Here is a 12358-nt window from a genome sequence, read left to right as displayed (position 1 = left end):
AGTGTCTATATGTACCCAGCGTTTAGATCCCACTTGCAAATGGCAGCATGCAGGATTTGGTTTTCTGTTCCTGTGTTAATTCATTTATGATAATGGTCTCCAGCTGCATCTCTATTGCTGCAAAGGGCATGATTTCATTATGTTTTATGGGTGTAGTATTCTGTTGTATATATGTACCACATTTTATTTATTCAGTCTACTGTTGATGGGCATTAAGGTTGATCCCATGTCTTTGCTATTGTGAATAGTGCCTCGAAGAATATACATGTGTATGTGTCTTTATGGCAAAACAATTTTTATTTCTTTGGGTATAAATGGGATTGCTGTCAATTTTTGTTTTTGTTGCAATTGCTTTTGGAGTCTTGGTCATGAAACCTTTGCTATGGTCTATGTCTGGAATGATATTTCCTAGGTTTTCTTCTAGAGTTTTTATAGTTTTAGACTTTACACTTAAGTCTTTAATCCATTCTGAGTTGATTTTTGTATATGGTGAAAGGAAGGGGTCCAGTTTCAATCCTCTGCATATGGTTAGCTAGCTATCCCAGCACCACTGATTGAACAGGGAGTCCTTTCCCTATTGCTTGTTATTGCTGACTTTGTCAAAAATGAGATGGTTGTGAGTGTGCAGCTTTATTTCTGACTTCTCTAACCTGTTACATTGGTTTATGTGTTTGTTTCTGTGCTAGTACCGTGCTGTTTTGGTTACCGTAGCCTTATATTATAGCTTGAAGTTGGGTAGGGTGATGCCTTTGGCTTTGATCTTTTTCCATGTATTGTTTTGGCTATTCAGGCTCTTTTTTGATTCCATATGAATTTTAGAATACATTTTTCTAATTCTGTGAAATATATTGTTGGTAGTTTGATAGGAATAATACTGGATGTATAAATTGCTTTGGGTAGTATGGCCATTTTAACACTATTGATTCTTCCTATCCATTAGCATGGAATGTTTTTCCACTTGCTTGTGTCATATCTGATTTCTTTCAGCAGTCATCCCCACTTTTTAATTGGTGTTGTACCCATACACATTTATCTGACAGAGTCTTTGTCTGTGTCGTTACCTCTGATGTATGCAGAACCCAGAATAGCACCTGGTGTATGGTTAATTATTCAATAATATCAATTAAATGAATGAATGAATGAACGAATGAATGAATGGAGTTCTGACAGAGATAAACCCAGGTGACTTGGAACAGGCATCTAGTGAGATAGTAAGTCAAGGAAGTAATGGGTGAGCTGAGCTCAAAGGGCAAGGAGGATTCAGCAAGTTAGGAAGGGCAGGAAAGTGCTTTCCAGGCATTGAGGAATAACATGTGTAAATGCCTGGACATAGCAGACAGTGTATGCTTGGGGAAGTGCAAGTTATTCTGAATGGTTGGGAAATAGGGTGAAAGCGTAGTAGGAAATGAAGCCATGGGCAGGACTGGAATCTGGATTGACCTTAGTAATGAGGAAATAAGCCTATGGTCATAACACCCTGAAAGCGTTCAATATCATCTGATCTCGGAAGCTAAGTAGGCTCGGCCTGGTTAGTACTTGGATGGATGGGAATAATGAAGAAATAAGAGGTGATTTGGGACACCACTCGGAGATGTAAGCTGCTTTTCTGAAGATCTGAAGCTCCAATTATATCCCAAGACTCCCTGGTCTTGCAGAACAGTGATGCAATACAGAGAGGAACCCAGAATAAACTTAGCTATCAACTCTTGGAAGGAAAAGGAATCAGACCCATCTCAAGTTCGATGGTAGCAGACATTTTATGGAAAGACCCAAAGCCACATTTTTCTCAGTACATTTGAGTCAGGAATGGTGGAGGGCCTTCTTTCAGGCACTCAGTCTCTGTCTGCAGAGAAGTAAATAGCTGAAGTAATTAAGTGACTAATTAAATGAAAGAGTGATGAAACTGATCTGAATTCTTTAGATTTTCTTTTCCCAGCATGTTCCTTGCCTAACTGCCTTGATTTTCCAGTGAATTGCCACCCTCTATGGAAGAAACCTTGACAACTTGAGTACAACTAAGCAATGGGAATTTTTTGCAAGTTTGAGTGAAAGTGTGCCTGGGGGAGGAAGAGACAGAGAGAAGGTGCAGAAAACAGAAACAGGAAATGTCTGCTCTTTTGACTGCACCTTTATCTATACTATCTCAGAAATATCTCCAGGGTTTTTTCCTAGTGTTATCTCTTGCTTAGAATAGCATGAGAGTTTCCTTGTTAGAATTTTTCTCTCCAGTGTCTAACCATTGCAATAGGGTTAGTTCTCAAAAAGCACAGTCCCACTACTAATTGCATCCAGCTTCATCTCCCACCATCTCTTACTTTCGCCCAACTCTCCCTGGGCCAGCCTGACCTAATTAGCATTCTCCAAACATACTCTGCACTTAAACACTTCCATATATTTGCTTTTACCACTCCCTTTCCCTGCAATATCCAAATTTTGCCCACTTCAGAAAGTAGTTTAAATTCTTTGAAAGTTTCTCTGATCTTTTAGCTAAAGGGGACCCATTCCTCTTCTCAACTTCCATGGCAGCTTACCTATACTTCTTCTCAGCACTTAACACTTCACCTTATATTCAGGCTGTATATATAACAGGTTTATTTCACTTACCTTTCCTTAAAGTCTGTGCCTTACCCATGTTTGTATTTCCTAGGCACTTTTCTATCCCAGTGCCTGACTCATGTGGGAAGCCAATAAATGAATGAATGAGCCCAGGTTTCTGGAGACCTCCCTCTACCAAAGAGGTGTTTAAAGCTGATGGCATGTTTTAACAGAGATAGTCAAGCCACAGTGCATCTTTCCCTGAGCTTCTGGCTTATGTAGTACTAAAGTCCCCAGCTGCGCACAGCTGTGCCAGTTGGGGACCATCTGAGCATCTAGCTACATCTGCAAAATGAAAATACCCACGCAAGGATGGGGCTTGTCTTACTGATTACTATTTTTGCTTTAAATAGTTGCATCCCTGGGAAGTCTATCCACATTTCTCAGGCTTCTGGGTGGGCTTCTGAGCATTAGTACCACTTGTTAGCTACAGTCTGAAGAAGTGCTTCGGTCTTTTTTTTCTTTATTCCCTCCATAAGAGAAATCCTAAGTCTCTGGGCCTGTGAATTTTCTGGATTCTTTGCAGATAGTGACTGGTGTCATGATGAGCATAGTGGGAACACCTGTTATAGTGAAGGATTATTACTTAAACTGTGCCCTATTTTGAAAGAATTTTATAAAATTACAAAAGACATGTAGTACAAAGGGAGGTAAGTGAGAAAATTAATGGAAAATAAAAAGTGTAGAACACTAAGGTGATTAATGATTAATATAGGAGTGATTGATGTAAAACGTGATGGCCATAGGATCCTGTATATTTGCTGCAGGTAGACTGCAGATCTGACTCCAGGCTTCTTAGAAACCAAAAATAAAAGAGGGAAAGAATTATATGATTGTCTATATCTTATCTCATAAACACTGTGATTATTAGAATAACAGCATCTGTAAGATAAGAACAAATCAAGTGCTCAAGGGGAGTACCACCTTCCCCATAGACAAAGAAAATTTTATTTTGTGAAGTCACCTACATGACGCAGAAAGCATTGTCCTTAGTAACATTGAAACACAACATAAAAATGTAAAAAAACACCACAGCTGAATCCCTGGGCCAGATTGAAATCCAATGATAAGGAACTGCTGTAGAGATCAGTGGTTTTCTCCTGCTCCTTACAATTTCAGCCCAACAAACATTTTTAGAGCTGCTACTCAGTGTCAGCCAGGAGTAAAGGTTGCCAAGAGCCAGAGAACAGCAGAATATGCCAAAACCATCTGTATTTCCTCTTTTTTAGGAGGAATGAGTTTGTGCTAATCCAGTAACTCTCTCTCACTCTGACTCCTGGTGACTCGTGGGCCCTGTGGCATGAAACCAGGTGATGCCCAGAGGACAAGACAAAGATAACCATCCCACATGTGGACAGAATCTGCATATACCAAGGGTGGGCAGAACAGGGCAGTGTTTTATATAACAATAAAGTTATTATAGCTCTTATGTTGTACATGAACTGGGGAAGGGGGGTAATGGTACACAGATGAACCAGGTGCACACATCATTCTTAGAAAGCTCACGGTCCAGTAGGAACAGTGGAGAAATAGCCAAAGACACCAGTGTCATGCAGCTGTCAGTGGGGAGCCCTTGGCTACACACGAGCTTTCCCACCACAGCTCTCTCAAACACTCACATGATGCTCCACACCCAAGGATCTCCTTCTTGTTAGTAAATCCCACTTCACCTGCTCAAGCAGAATAGGAGAACAGAAAGTACAAAGGCTCTAGCCAGGCCTTTAAGACTGAAGTAGAGTGAGTGAGAAAGAACATTAAGAAATGAGGCCAGAGAGATTTCTGGGGCCAGGCTGCAGGGGCCTTGCAGGCAGTTGTAAGGACTTTCACTCTGAATGACATGGGATGCCACTGAGAGATTTTAAACACAGCAAAATTATCTAGACTGTATTACTAAAGAATGCCTCTGGCTACTGTTTTAAGTATTCACTGTAGGGATGCAAGGGTGGAAACAGGGAAGGTAAGTAGGAGGTGATTTGGGATCATTCAGACGAGATATGAGAGAGGTTAGAGTGGCAATGGTAAGGTGGAGTGAGAAGGTAGAGCACACAGGATTGGGGAAATGAAAATCACCAAAATTGGGCTTCAAGAACATTTATCTGCCAGCAGGGGAAAGAAGAAAGAATATGTTGATTATGGGAAGAAATTGGAAGTCCTGAGAGACAGTGTGTCTCAGAAGTGGTCCATAAATCACCTATATTCAAATCACCTGCAGAGCTTAATATACAGATTCCTGGGTCTCCACCCAGAGCCACAGAATTATAATAATCATGAAGGAATCTTTGTGAGGGCCTCACTAGGTATTCTTTTCCATGACAAAGTTTGGGAACCGCTGAAGTCCTTAAAACTAAAAACGAATGCAGTGTTAATTGATTAAACTTCAAGTTCAAAGAGAATATTTTGTAACAGATGGATATCGAAGCTCTTTTCTTCTTCTTCTCCAAAATAACATTTGTCCTAGTCAGTTTTGGCCACTATAACAAAATATCACAGACTGGGTCACTTATAAACAATAAAAATTTATTTCTCAGTGTTCTGGAGGCTGGGAAGTCCAAGATCAAAGTGTCAGCAGATTCAATGTCTTGTGAAAGTCCATTTCTCATAGACAGCTGACTTTTCACTCTAACCTCACATGGTAGAAGGGGCTGGAGAGCAATCTGGTCTATGAAAGAACTAATCTCATTTATGAGAGCTCCACCCTTATGATCTAATCCCAAAGGCCCTACCTCCTCATAACATCACCTGGTTAGTGGGGGGCTGTTATAATTTTAACATGTGAATTTGGAGGAGATATAAACATGTGGTCTACTGCAACACTATTTAATAGTAATACTGGAAGTTTGGTATATATACTATGTGCTAGATACAGTCCTATATAATTTACCTAAGTACCAGGGAAAAATTGTGACAACCTCATGCCCACTTCCATCCCTCCTATCTGTGGATGCTAACAAGTGGATCCTAACAAGTGGATCCTAACAAGTGGATGCTAAGAAGAGTCCTTTGCTTGTTGAGTGGAGCCATGGGTATTGAGCTACTGATTAGAGGCTGAGAGGGTGCAACAATGCTCTGCATAAGAAAAAGTGTAGAGAGAAATTCTGGGATGATCTGGGATGGAGCCAGAGCCTCAGCAGAGCATGAGAGCCAGGGAAGAAAGGAAGACCTAAAGGCTGACCTGAGGAGAGCTGGAGAGGGAGGAAAGATGAAGTGGCAAGGACCCAGAGAGGAGCTCCTGGGAATTAGCAGAGATATTTAAACAGGATTATATGTAGCTTTTCCATATAGCCTGTGAAATAAGTGCTCTTCCCCACTACCTCCCATCAAATTCTTATCAATATTACCTGCTAGATCTGTTTGAGGGATCCAGTGACGTGCTTGGTTCTGCTGTGAGGTGATACAGGCCAAGAACAGAGGCTGCCCATTTACGTTCAGTTTGCACCCCACCCACTCACTCAAGCTAATCCAACTCCACGGAGGTTGCCAACTTCACCCACATGAGACTGTCCTGCTCACCTCCATGTTCCCGCCCATTGAGCTCCTTGTGGCATTCCCAGAGTCTGTGTGGTAACTTTAGTTATTGACTCAGTGTTTTCCAGGTCGAGAATCTGGAATTAGCATAACCTTTAACCCACAGCAGCTGCTGATTTATCACAAAATCTGTTAGAGTCTCTTCCAGATGTTGACGTTTCTGACATGAAGCCATTTAATTTGAAATTGGCTTAGCTGCAAAATTAGTTTAAAGATTTTCATAGTCACAATCTAAGGCAGGAATTTTACCCTTCTTATAAACCCAAGGTGTGAGTGGTACAAAGCACAATTCAAAGATGATTAAATTCCAGACCACTCAATGTTACAGTGTATCTGGAAGAAGGTAAAAGGTGGGAGGCAAGATGGGTTGTTCTTGCCTGGGGAGTCATGATTGAACTTCAAGGATGGCTGCCAGAACTGTAAAGAGACAGCAGATGTGTGGTGGCCTTGAGGTAGCTCAGATGAGAAGGGGCAATCCCCCACACAAAGAAGGACCACATACATTTTTTGTTCTCAACTCTATCCTGAACTCCTGGAATCACTTCTAATGCTTAAATGCCTGACAAATTAAACTTTCCATCGTTAGGTTGTCCTGGGTACTTCTCGGAGTCTCTAACCTACTTAGTGTTCTGGAAGAGTTCCAGAGCCCCCACCTGTCCTGGAGCCCTGCCAGGAGAAGGTGAGTGGTAGTGGCTGTGGCTGTGAGGAGCAGTTAAATGTGTTGGAAGGAGACCTTACTCAGGTTTCACCAGAGAAGCGGGCATTTGAGGTAAGGATAATGAACATGCAGATGAAACAAAGACCAAGGTGGAAAGCATCTCAGTCTGGCCCCTGAGTGCCCCTCCTGCCTTGATAGTTCACTGCCAGCCTCCACGCAGAATCAGAAGCTCAGGGGAGGCGAGACCAGAGAAGGCACAACCCTCTTTGTATTTAGTACTTTAAGAGAAACGTGAGCAAAATGGAACACATTTGGGGACGGAGGTGGCTGGAAGAGAGAAGTCTTGGCTGAAATTTCAAGAGAAGTGGACTGTAAGGGATAAACTATGTGACAAGTTTTTTAAAACACCAATACCAACACTTTTTGCCAATGTGAAAAGGCAACGTGACCTGTTCTGTGAGCGACACAAGATGTCAGGTTTCAGCAAATGGCAGATACAGAAAGGTGAATTCCTAGGTACATTTCCAAAAGGAAGGGGAGGGGAAGGGAGGGGGGGGAGGGGGCGAGGGAGGAAGGGAAGGGAAGGGAAGGGAAGGAAGGGAAGGGAAGGGAAGGAAGAAGGGAAGGGAAGGAAGGGAAGGGAAGGGAAGGGAGGGGAAGGACAGGCGTCTCTGTCTCTAGAACTTCCAGAACTGCCTGGATAACCACTCAACAAATGTACCAGATGGGGAGCAGGCTAAAGCATTGGACAGGGATTTTCTTTAAAGGAACTTAGAGGTTCCTCAAATCTATGAGCCTAGACTCAGGTCTACTCTTAAAATGTTTTCTACCTTTTATGTGAAACTAAGGCTCTAGTTATCTGGTCATTTGATAAAATAGTAAAACTCTTCACTCTAGAATATTGAGAATATGCAAAAGGTACCATATGGTTAGTGTTTTGAATCTTTCAGAATGACAATTAGTTCCTAAAAGCAAAATATGTGTTTTTCATTTAATTATATTAGCGGACATGTTAGGCAAATTACGCAGACTGAAAGAATTGGATAGTGTGGATATTTTAAAATATTTGCCACAGCTCTACTGCCAAGGAGGAATCAGGTTTCTAATTCTTTCCAATTTGAATGTTTTGCATCTGGATTTATTTATGCTGGGACAAATGCTCACTTCCTGACCCACAATTCTTCATGGTAACAACGAAGCATCCACCCAGGACAAGCATCTTCACCTCAACTTTGGTCAAACTCATGACTCAAAGGTTCTTTTAATGCAAGGGTTGAATCTACAAGACTCTACCATTCTTATAGACTGCACACAGTCAGACTATTGGAACTATTTTTTTAATTAAAGCAGTGTGATGAAAGTGTTGATTGTAGGGGGAGTCACTTATTGTCCAGAAGTATTATCTGCACTGCCAAACATCTGGATTTGGTGAAGAAACATCTAAGTGGTTCAAGTGAATTTTTCTTTTTCGTTTGGATGTTTTGGTGTCATGTAGACTCAGCCTCAGTCAAGACTTGGAGGAAAAACCTGGCAGAAAAAAAACAGAATGACTTAATGCTAGCATAACAATCTTAAAAGAATAAAGATTTTTCGTTCATGATTGCCATGATGCAGGAGACACTGGAAGAAAGCCATTCTTCTAAATAAGTCAGAGAGTAATAACCAGGTCACAGAAAATAATGAACTATACCCCTAGACCTCTTTCTCAATTCTGGCAAATGAGTGGTAAAGTGGTATCAATGGTACAAAGTAGGATAAGCTGTAAATCAGGTTAGCAGATATTTGGAAATCCTGAATGCATAAAGTTTAACCGAAAAAAAATTACCTACAATCTTGAGCATAAATAAAACATATATGAAAGAAACCACTTCTGGCATTTCTGAAGACTAGTGAGGAATGGACAAAAATCCCACTAATTGGGCTAAAACTAAATACTATTAGACCAAGCTAGGAGAGGAGGAAAGTGATTATGAACATTATTCTTCATTAAAAAAAGAACTCTTCAACTGTTGAGAATGGATAATCCCCACAAGACCACCCCTGTAGGCCTCTTAGAGGCTCAAGAAAAGGGATAGGAATAGGCACGTGCACTGTGAATGCATTTCCATCAGGATGAGACTCTCAAGGTTAGAAAATTCAATTGGTATTGAAGTTGTGCAGCTTTATCAAAGCCAGGAAATTTATAATATTATTCCCTTTTCATTCATCCCCCATTCCTTGTCTTTTCCATACCATCTGCAGGTTAACACAGCTCTTTGTGTAACCTCTCCATTCAAGATCTGGAAGGTGAGGACGTTGGGTGCTGGTTACTCCCACACTCTGCCCTGCCAATTGCACATAACTTCTCGAGGCCTGTTTCTTCATCTTTAAAATGAGGATGTTAAATAATATTACTTTAATCATAGCATCCAGAAACAATAGGCTAGTATCCATATGAACTAATAAATTGTTAAAGAAGCAACATTTGGAATATTTAAATGTATTTGCAAAGTGATATTTCTGACCAAGTGGCAAGGGCAACCCAGAACCTAAGTAACATCATTGAGGCCCAGCATTGGGCTATAAAGTAGTAGGTAAGGAGACATGAGGGAACATACTAGACCCAGTGTTCTTTAAAAAATATTAATGGGACATGTAGATTATACCAAGCTAAAAGAAGCAGACCCCAGTGTGGGCAGGCAGTAAACACATGAATGATATTAAGAGATTATAGAAATATGGGTGGGAAAGAATGAAATGGAATTCAACTTGGAAAAATGCGAAGTAATGTATTTGGGAGCAAATAACCAGAAACACATGAGTTTGCAGTGTTTTATGGCAACAGAATTAGCTGGAGACAGAATCATCCTGCCAGTGAATGGAAGATGGATGATTTCTGCACCCCTAGGGGAGTACACACTTGGAATTCTGAGTTCAAATCTTCCCCTTCAAAAGTAAGAAATGAGGAAGAAAAATAAAAAAGATGTCAGGAGAATGCCAAACTAATAATTAGAGAATTAAAGATGGTTGATATAAGATGAGTTTTTAAATTTCACAGGATGCACTGGCGGGTATCAGGCTGTGACAAGAACATAGAACATTGTAGATCAAGTTTAAAAACCGGTGTGAAATTGGGGAATATTAGAGAAGGGGGTGGTCTTAGAAACCTACTCCACCACCACCCCTGACTCCATGTTACAAATGAAGCCAAGATTCAAAGAGTTCAGAAAAGGATGTCATTTATTAAAGTAATTTCTTAAACAATAGAACTGAATAGGAAACCTCAGGGCCTCTTGGTTATTGCACCCCTAACCCAGTAATCTCTGAATGTGGCATCACTTTGATGTGTTCTTGCCTTTGAACATGAGTTCATTCTGCCCTTGTGCTGGTTCCTATCCCCCAGGGTCCTCTGCCTGGTCCTCTGTTTTCTAAAGATTACCCTCCCAAGGCCGACACCATCACCTATAACATGAACTCCTTTTTCACTGCACAGGGAAGGTTCATGCACACAGCCTGGCTGCTGGTGAGGAAGCCCGTTTTAGACACATCTCTCCTTCAATCAGAATTAGTTTTCCCTCCTGACTATATTCTTAGGGCTTTTCCATTTCCACTGAAGCAATGATCACACTGGGTTACAAATCTGTTCACGCTTCCACACCTGACATCTGAGGGGAAGGGCAGTGTCCCAGTCATCTTCACATCTCCAGCATTTAGTTCAAGGCCTGGCATAAGAAAATGTCTTCTCATGTATGTTAAATGAATGAAATATTCTGTTTTCTTCCTATCACTCTCTTGCAAACCTATGTTTCAAGATAGAGATTTTGGGAGGCTATGTGTAGCGGTGGTGTTAAAATGTGACATTATTCACTACTTTCAGACACTTAACACCATCGGAGCAGAAGTCTTTTGCACAAATCAAACCTAATCAACCCATCAAAATGTATCCACCCTCCCACCAGCACAACTGATTAGGCAGTTCTATCATTTTGCTTTTTCTCAAATGTGTTTTATATTTCACAATATATTTCTCCACTAAAGGCAGATTCCATAGTGAAATAAGTCAGAAACATTTGGTTAAACAGCAGTAACTTGCTTTTCTTTACTGTCCTGCATATTATGGATCTCAAAGCTAGGGGTCACCTAATTTGATCTCAGAACTCTTTTCTCATCTTTTAATATATTAGCTTCAGGGAGTCGTGTTTTGTGGAAAACATTTTGAAATATGTTGAGCTTTCTAGGCAGGTGACCATGTCACATGTTCTTGTAGTAGTATAAATAGCCAAGGCTTACTGTGTGTCAGACCCTGATGCAATACTTTATGTGTATTAACTCATTTAATTCTCATAACCTTATAGGAAGAGCTATTACTCTCACTCTACAGATGAAAAAACTGAGGTATAGAGAGGTAAAGAAATTTGCACACAATCACATAGCTAACAAGCGGCAGAAGCAGAATTCGATCCCAAAACTTTGGACTCTAGTGCCCAGTACTTTAAGATAAAACCCCATTCCCTATAATTGTCCTCCCAAGTTGACCCCTGGGTGCTGTGGAATGATTCCCAGCCCTTATGGCCTGAAACCCATTTAAATATTTGAAATATTTCTGTGGCCTCTCTTCTCTGAATCTTCAACTACAATCTACAATCATTCCTCAAATAACAAAGTCTGAAATTCTTTCTCCTTCTCGATGATTGGCCTCTGACACACAGAATAGATTCTATGTCCTCAGTAATTTTAGGTCTCAGAAGTAATCCAGCCAGCCTGATGTGCTTTAACTAACACTAAGAACGGTAAATAATTGCTTCTCTCTAGAAACACATTAGGTGTGGGGAGTCTTATTTCTATGTTTGTCTGTTCAGGGTATCCATATTATAATATTGGCTTATGTTTAGCTAAATAGTAACTAAAACCCAAGGTCAGCAAAGCATGAATTTGAAAATATTTCACAAAAATTTTAACTTTTGTAAGTGACAGAAACAATTAATGAGCAAAGACTGCCCTCAGCTAAATGTGCCCACTTAGGCACATCTGCAAGTATCACATGGGCCTCACTCGGGACAATTCCTGTCTCCCATTTGCACAGTTACGACGATCAGTAACCAGCTGGCAGATGTAACCAGCTCTTTCTGAAGGGAATCATGAGGATACCAGTTATGGGAAATGGTTATATAAGAGGAACTGCTTTTAATGAGGCTGCCACTGACTTAATATTAGAAGCAGTTTGGGAGACAGGATGAAAGAAGGAAATTAATAATTTTTAACATTTTTAATTAAATTATACAGATACAAAGAAACATGAGTACAGCCCAATGGACACTCAGAAACATAGCTCCCTCTCTTGTTCCACTAGAACCACTTAGTTCAGAAAAGTAGATTGTGAGTGGTCCATCACCTATGTAGAATGGTCAGCTCTCCACTTGAATGGGAACTTCCTCACTTGACAGATGGGGATTGAGTGTCTGTTGGCTAACATTTTTCCTCTAATTACTAATTATACCAGAGAAAGGGGCTTTATGAACAGAGTCCTGGAAATGTGAAATTTGATCAGTAGAGATTTGCAGTGAAGATGGAAGATTGATGTGTGACGTCAGACAGCTGGCC

The sequence above is a fragment of the Rhinopithecus bieti genome, unplaced genomic scaffold, assembly GCF_001698545.2.
Source record: "Rhinopithecus bieti isolate Rb0 unplaced genomic scaffold, ASM169854v2 scaffold_3040, whole genome shotgun sequence".
Lineage (NCBI taxonomy): Eukaryota > Metazoa > Chordata > Mammalia > Primates > Cercopithecidae > Rhinopithecus > Rhinopithecus bieti.
The sequence above is the reverse complement of the archived record's forward strand: the minus strand, read 5'-3'. Positions refer to the sequence as shown.